The sequence below is a fragment of the Dysidea avara genome, chromosome 1 (assembly GCF_963678975.1).
Source record: "Dysidea avara chromosome 1, odDysAvar1.4, whole genome shotgun sequence".
NCBI classification, from domain to species: Eukaryota; Metazoa; Porifera; class Demospongiae; order Dictyoceratida; family Dysideidae; genus Dysidea; species Dysidea avara.
The window spans coordinates 43,403,091-43,417,299 of NC_089272.1; positions in this window are offsets into that span (position 1 = coordinate 43,403,091).

The following is a 14,209-nucleotide window of genomic DNA, read 5'->3' on the forward strand; positions in this document are numbered from 1 at the left end:
GAATTGTAATGTAATTCTTACACAGTAAGTACTGTTGTAGTCAAGTTCCCCTACAACGAAAACCTGTTCATATAAGTTATCTCAAGATAGTAATGCCCAACTCACACAAGTGTATAACAACATAACTACAAAGAACATTACTCTATCAATAGCAATACATGCAACAGGTGAAATGATATCTTAATGATTTACAAGATCATATTGATGATATATAGATAGTGCTTGATCTTTGCATATGACTTGAAAATACAGTTGAAATCCTTTGTGCTGTTTGGGAAACATAATTGTTAAAAAGGTCTGGTCTACATACGTGTAGCTACACCTGTAGATTAGCTATAATTGTCTTCTATGAAATTTGCTTTGTTGAACACATCCCAGCTGCAGTTTGTATCAAGTTTTAATAAAATTAATATTGTAACCCAGATAGCTAGAGCAGTGACATAAACAAGTATGCATTTTTTTTTCTCCTTTGTTTTCTTCAACTACACCTACTAATATTAATTTTGTGTTCACATTATGTAGTACTACATGGGTATAGATGTCCCCCTGTAATGGTAAACTGGCAGGTGTAAGCGTCATGCCATAATCAAGGCACACGGTGGTATGTTATGCAGCCAGCACACCACACTATCGGTATATTGACAGGAAGAAAGAAAATGGCATTTTTATGCATGTGTTGCTCCATGGTCCCTTCTCCAAAGCATCTATTCCAAAAGTGGATGACAAGAACCATCCAATTTTGGATGATTATAAATGTGGTATGAAGGTTAATCAATTTATACGGTATTACTGACTGTATTAGATCATTAACCTGGTTAGTTTAGGGTAAATTCTCATAACGGCAGGGTGGATGGATTACGGGTGTTTTGGTTGGATCAGTTCCACCACAAGTAATTAACATCGATATCATTGCAGCCATTTCTTGGCTGCCACTTTTGATTTCACAACTTGTTCCACCCAATCGCAAGCTTGTAAAGGTCACACCATTTTTTTCACAGCTTGGCTGTTTTTGTGTGGATGTACCTAGGAACCTAAAGTTTAGAAATTCAGACTTTACATCAGTGAATACACAAACAACAGTACCCAAATTTACCACTAAAACAATATGAAGGCAATTATAGCTTACCCACATACATCCAAGTCAGTATAGGGATACCCATGCATGGTTTTGGTGGTACAAGGCTGCAGCACATGTTGCTGTAGGCCTTCAGTGCTGGTCACTATAAAGTCTTAATAATAAATATATAATAAATACTGACGTAGCTATGTATGTGGAATGGAGAAGTTAAGTGACATGTGTACAAACTGCTAGTGTGTAGCATGCAGTTATTGAACCATGTTTAATGAACCAAAATGAATGTTATAAGTGACTACATATCTCCTCACTGATAATATCAAGAGTTTATAATGTGGGAGATGTACTTGTATGGGCAAAAAGTCTATAATCTTGTCACACTGTCCTGTACAAGGGGAGTACAAATTGAATAGAACCACACTATGAGATAACATACAAGAGTGAGGCCTACAGTCTACCATGCCAATAGAGTAATTGATATGCACAACAAACAAATTGGAATTATTGTTTATGTGGATAAACTGTAACCATATTAAGACTGTATTCAGCATGTATGGCTTCTAACAACAGGTGGTACATTTTCCTTCTGCTGTAAGCAACATGATATTCAATTTAAGGTACTTATAAAGTTATATTAAACCTGATATAACTCAGTTATTATAACTGTGTTTAGAAGCTTTTAATCTCCTCTTGTGATTGACAGATCTAACTGAGTGAGTAATGTACAACTAAAAATATTAATATATTTCATTATTCTGCACACGTATAATTATTAATATTTAGTCAGTACCATATAGCTAGATCTTAAAGTAAAACATGTCTCAAGGTTAGTAAGTATGTGAGTAAGAATATTGTAAGTACGTGACATTAACACAAAACTGAAATTAAAAATTATGAAACATGACAAGTATACTATACACATGTACTCTTACATCATTAATCAGTGAGCTGTGATATATTATAATATATTTAATTATACAATATTTTATATATTATCACATAATAATTATTATAATATTTCATGCTACAGTTGTTAAATTCTAAAACTGTTAAAGCTACTACTAACTAGGCAGCTAGTAGAAGTGCATGCAAAGCATATAGGTGATTGAAAGATAGAAGGAAAGGTTAGGATCTTACAAGAATCATGGATCAATGGCGGATCCAGGATGGGGAGTTTGGGGCAAATGCCCCCCCCAACTGGCCATCTATATATATATATATATATATATATATATATATTGATATTTTGCTTATCTAAAGTTGTTATAATTAACATTGAATAATTACTCTAATATGTAGAATAGTCGATAAAATTTTACTAAATGTCTGCTAGATAATATGGCCAATGTGTGAGGTGAAATTGTATCTCTTCTTGTTGGCGGCCCTTAGTTCAGCACTCGGTCAACTGTTACCATAATTCGCTTTATTTTTGTACAAAAATTTTCATGATAAAAATTTTCATGTAAAAAGTATTTTCGCATGATTTATGTAAATGACTGCTCTATTAGAGTAGTTCAATCTTGTATTAAAATTTTCTTGCAAAAAATTTTCGTACAAATTTTGCATACGAAGATTATTTTACAATGAAAAAAGCAAATTACTCTATGTTACCATTGTGCGAATGTCCCGCATACAAAAAGTTGAACTTCTATAGCCACATTTTGATCTTCCGATCCATAAAAAGAACTATACTTTATGATCCTTTCAAAAAAATATTGCTAAATAATAGCACCCAGCAGCTAAACAATGTAAGGTAGATAATTCAGCTAATAAAAACTGTAGCTAAACTTCAATTTCATGTCAACAAGACTACAGCTGGGAGGCTGCTTCTCCACTTTCAGAGACACTATACTGAATCTACATCTAAATTTCCTCTTATATAACTGTGGTAAAGCATTGCAGAGCAAAATATAAGACCATTATAACCTTATTGCTTGCATTGTACCACTGGATATGATGTTACTGAAAGCAATTTTATTGACATACTATAATCAAAGTACAGAATTATGCATACAGTATTATGCACAAATATACACTGATACTTTGTTCTCTGTTGCTATGTCCTCTAGATATACATCTACTAATGGAAATGATTATTGTAATTGTGTTGCCAATAATTGTAGTAGTCATTGCTACATCAGTAGTAGCACTAGTACTCACTGAGAATGTTAGACACAAAGGTAAGGTGAGGCAAAGTTGTTGTGGCAGTATAAATGTGGAGAATGAAGATGGCCCTAACACTGAAGCTGAAGACGAAGTAATGTATGGAGAGATACGTTACCCTGAAGAGAAGCCACCAGCAGTAAATCAGAAAGTAATAACTTTACGCAACCCACTGTATTCCAAACCACCAACAACACCATGTAGTGTCACAGATCTTCCCACACATGATGAAATACTTCAGAAGCAACTAAACAGCATTACTGAATCAGATGAAGGATTGAATAACAGGAAGTATGACAATAGTTGCAGCAGTAATGATCAGGTATTTGATGTCAATGTAAATAGAACAGTAGCAGCAGAACCAAATTCATGTTACAATTGTAAATCATCATTAGACTTCAGTCAATCCAACTCCAGTGCAGGATCTATTACAGATGAACAGCAAGTACCAGTAGTACCAAATCCTGCATATAATTTTAAAGAAACATATTTAGCAGCACAGAAAGTTGCATTAGAATTAAACCCATCATACAATTATAAATCATCCTATACCTCTGGACTGTAATTTTAATATTAATCTACATTTCCCCTCTATTATAGTACCAATGATGTTTATGCACACACTATTAATAATAACATTTTAAAACGTTATCTTTTGTGTGATTCTACATACATTAAATATTTTTAATGATTGTAGCTACTATAGTAGAATTGATTATAATTTCAAAATTTTCAATCTAAAAAGTAAAGTAATTTTTGTTAATGAACTTTATATATATATATATATATATATATATATGTGAGGGGGCATAGGAAAAGGGACCTATAGTGGTTAGACATGGAATTCGAGTTATGTTAATCAAAGAATTCTACAACTCACCAGCTATTCATATTTCAAATTTCAACTGCGTCGATAATCAATTGTTTCACATAATTATGAAGAATTTAAATACAAGCGTGATTTCCATAATTTACTATACTTACCTAACAATAACGGAAATTTACTGACTTTTACTCAAAAGTTAAAAAGTCTCTACAGGTCCCTTTTTCTATGCCCCTCACATATACAATAGTACACAACAGTGAATTTGTTGCAAATATAGAGTATGCAAAGTAGTACCTTGCTATTGGTTGACTTTATATGCCAAACAATCCTAATTTTATATAACAGTAATTGTTATTGTATAGTTTTATCAGAGTGCTTTAAAATTTTAAATTTCCGCTGTTTTAGTTTTGGATAATAGATACAAGGTATACATATCTAACACTAGTGGTCCAATGGAGCATTTTAGGAAATGAGAAGCTTGAAAAAATGTTTTCAGCAAGGATTCTTTGCAATAAAGTACATGATATAGAGAACCATTAAATTTCTGGTGCAAACAAGCAGTTCGACTGTTAACACTATTAATTTATCTGTTCTTCCTGTTCAGTCTCCAGGTACAAACCAGTATATCAAACTCACTCATTTGCAACATATGCAGCACCTCTTTTCCCTCTAGAGGGAGTGAGATAGTACAAGGTCTCACCTTGGGTAGCTACTTAATATATATAGGTTCATTCACAGAACAGCTAGAATTTGGATGGTCATTGCTGGCTCTGCTCCAACATTCCTGTCAGTCCAAGTATTTATCACTTAATTATTATTCTTAGCCTGCACTAAAGAGAAACCAAATTTTCCCCAGAGCTATGTGAATGGGCAACAGAAGAGAAGGGAGCCAGAGATGCCCCCTCCCAGTCTGCCAAGGAATAAGATCAAAAGTATTCTTGGGGTGGGGCTGAAAACTGCAGAACGTTCAAATACCCTAATTGAGCAGTCAAGCACTTCATGCAAATATGCGACTAACAATATTCTAAAACAAAAAGTTGCTTAACCTTTGCAGGAATCAAACCACTCATTCCTCATTTGACAGATGCATTTCATCTACCAAGTGTTTCTACGTATGTATATATGTATGTATGTATGTATGTATGTATGTATGTATGTATGTATGTATGTATGTATGTATGTATGTATGTATGTATGTATGTATGTATGTACGTACGTACGTACATATGTATGCATGTATGTATGTATGTATATATGTATGTATGTATGTATGTATGTATGTATGTATGTATGTATGTATGTATGTATGTATGTATGTGTGTATGTATGTATGTATGTATGCATGCATGTATGTATGTATGTACAGTAACAGTTGTTTTGTATTGGTTTATAACCTTACACAGATACAGATATAGTAACACTAATTTCCAAAACAGCTTTAAATTGTAGCTGTTTGGAATACTTACAGCTAAATGAATTAGAGTTTTAGTCACCATACTCCCATTACTTAAAATGGCACCTATAAGTGTGACTGGATGTATATACCAGCAAACAAAATGATATAACACTTGACTCTTTATATATATACTGATTAACTAGTGCTTAGTATCAAAATGCAGCCAGATATTGTAGCCAATGGTAAGCTTTGCTCTGAAGTGGCTTCTTCATGCCTGTTTTAATTAGTAATATGGGTTTAGCAAGTTACTAAATTTAATTCTTACCCACAACTAAACTTTTAACAGCTCAAAAAACAGGTCAGCTAGACTATCAGGAATTTAGCCAGAATAATGAGTTCTTATAGGTAAAAGGGATGTATCTCATTACCTGTGCAAATGAAAATAAAACCTTATGACTTTGAAATTTCTAGCCTCTGTGTAATAAAAACATGACAAATTAACATAAAACAGTTGAGAAGATACTCTGTATAGTTCAAAGGAGTTTACAGTGCATACAGTATTATGCATACGGTAAAACACTGTATCATGTCCATATGCAGATTTACAAGAACATCTTCTAGCTATCTGTTAGAAGGCACAGACTTGTGGAAAAGTACTTTCAAAGACCTAGCTTGTTTCACAGTTGCTTAAGTAATGGCTCAATGCATTAAATGTGTGTTATGTAACATCAAGCCAGGAATCTAGGATTTATCAATGAATTATTGTAGAGCTAACTGCTAACCTGTTAACTTTCTTAGTCCAAGGACTCTCTCTGTATTGACTATTACATATAATATGCTATTGGAGTACACAAGTTATTTTTGACTTGATATGCCTGCTAACTGAAGGGTAGCAACAATAGAAAAAAAGAGAAATTTGTTTTTAATACACACTACATACATTGACAAGCACTTAGTGTCATTACAAATCAAACTGCAGAGCACTGTAACAGTAGTCTTCCAATTCATTGTAAAATAGTGTAGGTGTGAAATGAAATCTGCTCAACAAACTTTTGGCAGTAGAAGAAAGATGCCTTGGTTAATTTATTAAAGATTAAGAGATTGTACCCCTGCGATTATTACAGTACATCTATTACCAATCCCTATTTTGAGCAATTATGCATGATGTGAAATGTGCAGATGCAGAGCACATGTAATTTTTAGTTTGACAAAAATATTTATGGTAAATGCAACAAGAACGGAGGCTTAAGTACATAGTACCACAACTGAATTTTAAGTTAGCAACTACATGTAGTACAAAGGATATACAGGTAGAAATTGAACACTGCAATCAATGGGTCACAGACTGACAGTTTGGGGTTTCGATTCTATTAATATTGCTATTAGAGAAATCGTCATATACAATGATATACTGTAAACACAACTATTGAGCCTGTATATTATAGTTCATAATATTGTATAGTCTCAATTTAAAAACAGTTACTTTCAATTTTGTAGTGTAATAACCTGATTGGACAACGTGTTCAAAAGACTACATCACTCTTACTGTGAATCATAATTTCTACATTGAAACTTATACCAGCCTCACTGAAATTGGTTAGGTACAATCAAGCCCAAAAATGCCTTTAGAGTGATCTCAAATCTTCAAAACAAGGTTTTATGGAATTTCAAAAATGTTGCTTTTACCATTTTATCTATATGTATGTCTTCAGGCATTTATTTCTTACAATCCACTTTAAACCAGCTGATAAATCTTGCTGCTCCTTGTTTAACAAGTCACTGGTCTCATTTGTTGTAGTCGGCCTTGTCCCCTACTTACAGTATACTTTAGTAATCTACCATAACCTCATACAAGAACCCATGTAGTTCCCACTGGCCTTCATTTAGGACCAGGAATTTATTTTAACCCTGCTTTATCATGGATAAATATAGTAACTGAATTACCGACTAACTGGTGCTTTCTGCTCTTGTCTCAACTATGGTTAATGCTATACGTAGTTATATTTTCTTCACTGTTCAAGATCAGTATTATACTTCGGCCTGTGACTTGCCTTTTTACCAAGTACATGCATTGTCATCCTTTGTGTCTCATTTTTTTCTCTATTGCCAACTAGTGTTGATTTCCAGTAACACGTACATGATGGCTTCATTGCTGGCTATCACAAAAATTGTCCATAATTTCCATGGTCACTGAATTGAATGCAGAGACACTTCTTGTACTGTTCTTTGTTTGTAACACTGTATAACAAGTACTGTAACACATGCATATAGCTGAAAAATGAGATTGGACACTTCATTGTTCATACAGTCATGGATAATACGCTTAGATGCAACATCCATAGAGACTGGATTGAATATATACAAGGGAGATTTAATCCATACTTCAGTCATTGCTACACTGCTGACAGCCTATATTATTACTGTGTTTGACTGAAGTAAGGATGAAATGTTCACTGTTATAGCTGCAGATGTAGATGACCTCCCTTGTTTCACTACAGTTGATCAGTTGTTTTGGCAATGTTCTTCATACCTGTGTGTGTGTGTGACAGTATCTTAGTACAGTGTATGTCAGTGCTGTTAATAATGTACACATTAAGGTATCAACAAACTAACAGTCATATACTGAAATAGAATGTGATATATACAACCAACATAATATATACTGCATATGTATCACTGTATAATATTGAATTCCACAAAAACAAAGTTTAAGTATTATTGAACAAATTCTTTTGCAGGTGAACTTCATTGGCTATATTGATACATACTGCTGTTGTGTACATGCTGTAGCTATGTAGCTAGCTAAGAAGTGACAATTAAAGTCTGGAAGTAAGATTGTACAAGTAATTGACTATGCAAGTGTGTGTGTGTGTTTATGTATGTACATATGTACGTATCTACACACTCTATTGGGTGTTCAAGTATTACTTATAATTGTTACAGTATTTCTTGTGTTTTCACTCTGCTATAATTCTGTTGCAATGTGCAGGTATTTTTCACTCAAGTAACAGCTGTCAGTAAGTGCTCATTGAAAATGATTTATAAGCCATTATCACATTATGTAATATTCTTGTTGATTCTGGAATCATCACTGGATGTGGTGGATGTCTCTACCATCTATACTGTGAATAGTCAAAATACATTCCAGCATGTCCTAAAAGGTGGGAAGCTATCTTCCAATACTCAACTATAATTTTCTCCAGGGTCATTTTATCTAAAGAGATCATTGGTCATAAAAAATGTTACCAAATTTTCACTTGTTGGCAGTATAAGTGGTCAGACAAATATATTATGCATTAAAAATGAAGTTGGTATTCTAATAGCATATAGCAATAACATACGAATAGAGAACATTGCAGTTAAAAATTGCAGCTACACACATACTTACAAATATAGATCAAAGGCAATAAGCAGTAACTTAATGATAGTAATGTGTGAAAAACTTTTCATTAAAGATGCAACATTTCTTTCCTCACTTAAAAAGGTATCTGGACTATCAATACACGATCCCATTGGGTTGTTGGCTTTGACTCAGATTGAATCAAATTCAATTTTAATTTATATTGAGCACATAACTGCCAATGTTGATTTTAAGATGTCAAAATTCAGTGATATTCCATCAATAGCTGCAGGATATGCAGTATCTATTGTTCTCAATAATCATCTAAAGAATGTTAGTATCAAGTTATCTCAAATGGAAATTAGTAGTCTTCCAGCAATTTTGATCGACAGTAGAATGTGTACAGGTAGTAATACTATAAATATTTACAAGTTGAACCTGAAAAGTTATGAATGGCCACAGTACACTACCATTAAAAGTGTAATTACATTTAATTTTACAGTTCCATGTACATCATTTCTATTTCAAAATAATGTTAGTACAAATGTTCAGTTTGGTAGTTGTGAGTTTGTAAAGATGGACACAGACATAAGATTGATTTACATATCCATCAACCAGAATACTCCTTCACAATATCCATATGTGACCGGGCCTGCGATAATAGGGCATGTGGGCACATGATTTTTACCTACTTTTTCACACTTTCATCACACATAACATTTTGTACCATTATGCTATGACATTGCAATTTTCTGCTCTTAGTAAGTATTTAATTGGCATCATAATGCAAGTTACAGAATGGAAATATATGTTTCCAGCACTGAGATATGAGCTGTAGAGTGATAGGGTGTAGTTTGTGCCCACATGCCCTGTTTTCGCAGGCCCGGTCACATATTTACTTCACATTATTAATTCCACCTTCAACAATATAAGTAAAACTAAGCTGATTATTAGCAGAATAGGTGGATATGGCAGACGCAAGCCATTGGTTACACTTTTACTCACAAACATAACATTTAAACAAATTGATGCACCATACTTGATAGATCTTGCAGAAACTATTGCTATAATACAAGGTCCAACTTATTTTACAGCACTAAATTGTGTTGATAACACTGGCACTGTTATGAAGTTGTACAAGGATGTTGTGATGTTTACAAATTATGTTGAATTTTCATTTATAAATTCCAATATTATGTTAATTGCTGATTATTTTGTGCTTGAATCACATACTGTGGTAAACTTTACATCCAACAAGTTTAAAATAGCATTGGGATTTCCAAGAAACATGAAAAGGTTTTCATACTTGTTGTGTGCTTTTCAGTTTGTCGATTCAGTATTCAACCTAGCTAAAACCTCTATCAGCTATGACTATGGCATAATATTCAACAATAATTCAGGAAGCATCTTAATTAATAAGAGATACAGTGTATCACATTGCACCTGGATAGAACGATCGGCATTTTTATCAGCAGACCCTCAAGTAATAAATAATCAGTTTATACGCTACTCAAACAATTCATTTAATACAACAACAATCAACAATCAAGTGTGTATTTGTGCAGATGCACAGAATTATAGCTGTACAACTGGTGAAATGCAACCAACATATCCTGGACAAAACTACTCAATAAGACTTATAGCTAAAAATGTATCATCCTCACCTGTAAATATTAAGATTGATGAGGTACCATTTACATCATGTAAATTAAAAACCGAGTTGAAGGAAATTGCTGTATTTCAGAACAGCTGCATAACATTCCACAACATTATCCAATTCAAGAATCGAAGAAGTTGTGAATTATATTTACGAGGAACAATGTTGGTCTCCACAGGCATTGGTAAATTAAACGTGTTATGGTATGATGATATAATAGACGTATATCATATTTCAATGATTCCATGCCCTATTGGGTTTGTCCTAAACACTGCAGAAGGAATTTGCCAGTGTGATTCTTTGTTGAAAGGATCTTTAGTATCTATAACTGACTGCAACATTAATGATCAAACTATATTACGTCCTGCTAACAGTTGGATATCTGCTCATACCGTCAACAATTCATACACATATGATGTTTCACTGGAATGTCCATTTGACTACTGTAAACCTCACCAGTCATACATCAACTTGACTACTCCTAACTTACAGTGTCAGTTTAACCGATATGGAGTATTGTGTGGACATTGTCCACCAGGCCACAGTACTGTATTTGGATCATCACGGTGCAAACATTGTTCAAATGTGAACTTATTAATTATCATTCCTATTGCAATAACAGGAATTGTTCTGGTATTTCTACTCTTTCTTCTCAACCTCACTGTAACTGATGGCTCCATTACTCCATTTATTTACTATGTAAACATTATCAGCATTAACAGTGCTGTGTTTTTTCCTGAACATCATTCACTGTTTACTAAGTTCACATATGCTTTTGTATCAATTACAAACCTTGACTTGGGGATTGAAACATGTTTTTATGATGGCATGACTGGCTATACTAAAATATTTCTACAACTAGTGTTTCCTTTTTATCTGATTTCAATAGCCATCTTGCTCATAGTAGCAAGCCGTTACTCCTATAGAATACAGAGGTTGACAGCACGTAGAGCCTTGCCAGTACTAGCTACGCTATTTATACTGTCGTATACAAAGATCTTACAGACTGTCTGGATGGCCCTGTTTTTCTATAGTTCAGTCACCCATCTTCCTAGTAAACAAACTACCACAATTTGGTCAGTAGATACAAGTGTCACAATTTTTGAAGCAAAATATATTGTACTATTCATAGTATGTCTTATCCTCTTTGTAGTGCTGTGGATGTTTAATGGTCTCCTTCTATTCATCAGGCCACTATCTCGCTTTAAATTCATTAATCATTTCAAACCTTTACTGGATGCTTATCAAGGTCCATATAAAGACAAATTTTATTACTGGTCTGGATTACAACTCATTACAAGAGCTGTGGTTTTTGGAGTGTCTGCATTGGATAGAAATATCCATTTGATCATTGCATGTATGCTGCTTTGCATTGCAGCATATCTACATGGTCAGTTCAATCCATTTAAGAAGAAAGCAAGAAATAGTCAAGAGGGTTTCTTTTTAATTAATTTACAGTACATATTTTTGATAAGGATCTTGACTGCTACAAATGGTGTTTTTGTTAACATACTGATTGCAATAGCAGCAACACAGTTTGCGATAATATTGGCAAAACAAGTTAAAACAATTATACCACAAGGTAAAGTTTCACAATTGATAGACATTATTTGTATAAAACTCAAGCTGCTCAGTGAAGGAAGGCAGATTCAGATACATAACATTGAACTAGCTAGTATAGTGCCAGATCGAAACATTTATCATGAATTTCAGGAACCAATGCTTCAAGATTTCTAAACACTGAAGGATGAAATGTACATGCATTTACGTACAGTTAACATCATTCATGTATGGATACATACAGTAATAATAAAACCTTAGAAGATTATTGTTAAACAAAGTCCATAAGGGGAGTTGTAATTAATTGTATGTGCAAGACATAGAGGATACAAGGTACAGCATTAACATAGCTATATAATAAATTGTAAAAGGCTGAGGCAGACCTTACAATGCAATGCTTATATGTTGGACCATGAAATGAGCCATGCACTCTGGTGTGCAAAGCTTACTCAGCATGTACTGCAAGCTCCAGGTTTGGGAGCATGCCCCCAGGAAATGTCTGCATAATGATTACTTCCCATTGTGGTCCACAAACAGGTCTTTACACCAAATGTACAATACTTCAAGCAAAAAGAAACTCACAAAGCTGGTGAAGAGCTACTAACACATGCATGTGCAAGTGCGCATGCACGCGCGTATGCACGCACGTACGCACGCATGCGAACGCGCACACACACACTCACATCACTACACACGCACACTACACACGCACACACATACACAGTGTGACAAGCATGCACATACCTACACTGGCTACCTAAACTCTGTGACACATACACACTCATACATGCTTCGATTTGACACATTGTAATGTTGTTGATGCTTGTTACATTGCAATTTGCTCAATGGGAGCCATAAATTTTGTTAGAATAAGGAGGTTGTTGGATTATCAATTAAGTCACCTCTGTATATTGCACAACATCTTTCAGATTATGCAGTAAATTACAGGATCACACAAGGAACATGAATTAATCTTAGAACTTGCACAGCAATAATGATGGTATTGACATGTATGGTCTGTAGTGACCACTGAGGTTAACTGTAGGTTATCATTGGGTTTTCCCAATGGCTTCAATACATTTTTATGGGCATCCACAGCTGATCCAGTGGTTATGCAATTAACGCTGATTGCATTCCTAAGGTCTTTCATGCAACTAGACTATTAAATGCTTAAAAATTATTGTTTTTATTGCTGCTATTGTTCTCTGTTGAATTACAAAGGCCAAAACAATGTATTTCCAAGTCTAGGGAATCAAATTTTGTGTTGGATTAGGGAGTACAGAGGTGTCTCCCCCTTAATCTGGCTTTATAGAGTGTGCATTGATTTTGGGGTTATGCAACTTACCAGCTAACTGTGCTGTGCTGCCATGCTTTATTAGAATTGTGATTGGAGCTCTTGAAATGGCTATAAGGTTTATAAACTAAGTGTATATAGCAGTCTTGTAGTTAGAGAATGAGAAAGTCAACTACGGTAGCAACCCATCTAGCTATAACGTTATTAATTTAATGGTACCTGGTATAAACTGGAGAACCAAAATTAATGCCAACTGTCCATGTCTCTGAAAGTCCAGGTGGGACTTTGGGTGACCACACCTTCACCTGCGAGACATGGTACAGCCTCCTGCACATTACTAGTCCTGCCGCATGAAGATCTGTCGAAGCACCTGAGTGGTGCAGTGTGCTAAGTACTTGGGTAATTAAAGTACTTATATAAGTATTTCAAGTACTTTTAAGGTATTGTGTACTTTATATGCATGTGTCTACTAAGTAAGATTGGAAAACACTAGAAGAATATTCATGAAGTTATACTTATACAGCAAATGACATGTAAGTTATGCGTGCTAATTTACAATGTGGTAGGTTGTCATAGTAATTATTTCCATGTTGAAATAGCCCGCTTCTTTATACACATGGAGGAGTACTGGAAAAGCACTATACCTTATTTTTCAATTCATGGTGAATAGATAAGTAGCTTGCTTCATTTCATGAGTTATGATCAATTCATTAAGTACCTGTAACTTATTTGCCATATTGTTGCTGTATAAATTGTCAACTGTTCCAACTATGTGTCCTTGGAAGCAAAGGAAGCATCATATAGTGACTTTGTCTCCTGTATTAGATCATTTTTTTGATTTATTGTAAATGCTTTTTGTTTGTGTTGTTGTAGTTGTTCTTTATTGTAAGTGTAGCTT